The sequence below is a fragment of the Triticum urartu genome, unplaced genomic scaffold, assembly GCF_056163025.1.
Source record: "Triticum urartu cultivar PI428250 unplaced genomic scaffold, HENAU_Tu73 scaffold2, whole genome shotgun sequence".
NCBI lineage: Eukaryota > Viridiplantae > Streptophyta > Magnoliopsida > Poales > Poaceae > Triticum > Triticum urartu.
In genome coordinates this window covers 2106493-2107818 of record NW_028260368.1, presented here as the reverse complement: position 1 = coordinate 2107818, position 1326 = coordinate 2106493, and the positions used below count along the sequence as shown (strand labels likewise).

Here is a 1326-nt window from a genome sequence, read left to right as displayed (position 1 = left end):
TCCTCCACTAGCAGGTTTCTTCGGAAAACTCTATCTATTCTGGTGTGGATGGCAAGCAGGCCTATATTTCTTGGTTTCAATAGGACTCCTTACGAGCGTTCTTTCTATCTACTATTATCTAAAAATAATCAAGTTATTAATGACTGGACGAAACCAAGAAATAACCCCTTATGTGCGAAATTATAGAAGATCCCCTTTAAGATCAAACAATTCCATCGAATTGAGTATGACTGTATGTGTGATAGCATCTACTATACCAGGAATATCAATGAACCCCATTCTTGCAATTGCTCAGGATACCCTCTTTTAGCTGCTAGGTCTATTTCTTAGTTCAAGATCCCTCTTACTAACTGGAATAAAAGAATTAGTAGATCTGTTCCGCCCAAAATGGGAATGGGCGCTAGGGTTATGAACTTATAATCATGGAATCGACTCGATCATCAGATTATAAGTTCATTCCATACCGAACCAGACCGTGCACATTCTTATTATGAGAAGGGGTCATTCGAGCCTATGGAAATAGGATACTCTGTTTACATAGAAATCCCTACGTCCTTACATTCTATTTAGGATTAGGAATAGGTGTAATCAGACCTGCTTTTGACATATCTATCCTATTCTTATTTGGGTACCATATGCACCTCTTTGGGCTTCTATTGAATCGAGAAATTGGATTGTACATCTTTCATCTTTTTGATTTTGATATCGATTTTGATACATATAAGGTGTCCTACGGATAATGCAAATCGAAGCTATTTGATGTCTGACTCAGGCCTATATGACCGATCGATCGAAATACTCCAAGACTCCACCTTTGTCATATATTCCATATATCACATTAGATAGATATCATATTCATGGAATACGATTCACTTTCAAGATGCCTTGATGGTGAAATGGTAGACACGCGAGACTCAAAATCTCGTGCTGAAGAGCGTGGAGGTTCGAGTCCTCTTCAAGGCATAATATGGAGAATGCTCATTCAATGAGCATTCCCCGTAGAAGTATTCCGGAAATCTGGGCCTGGCGCTCTCCTCTATCTTCTGAGGTCCTTAACCATCTCCCTGAGAAAAGTAGACAGTAAAAGCCAAAATAGACTAAATATATATAGCCTGAACGATCCTAAAAATCCCTCGAAGGAGATAATAAAGAACCCAAAGCAGATGGTATCCTACTGCAAGGGTGGTCTTAAGAATCCAAAAGAGGTTGCTCAGAAGAGATAGATGTATCCCAACCTCTATTGCTCTCGCGTAAAGACTTTTTTTTTACGCGACAGGAAAAAGTGACTACGAATTCCCCTTTTTGTTTGCGAATCCCTGTTTGTAT

At 39.2% G+C, this 1326-nt stretch overlaps 1 non-coding gene across 1 annotated transcript; it reads left to right on the top strand.

Moving 5' to 3' along the window:
• The first annotated feature begins 882 nt into the window (after positions 1 to 882).
• On the top strand, positions 883 to 963 carry TRNAL-CAA (transfer RNA leucine (anticodon CAA)). The gene has a single exon. It is a non-coding gene; the product is annotated as a tRNA-Leu (tRNA).
• The last annotated feature ends 363 nt before the right edge of the window (positions 964 to 1326 follow it).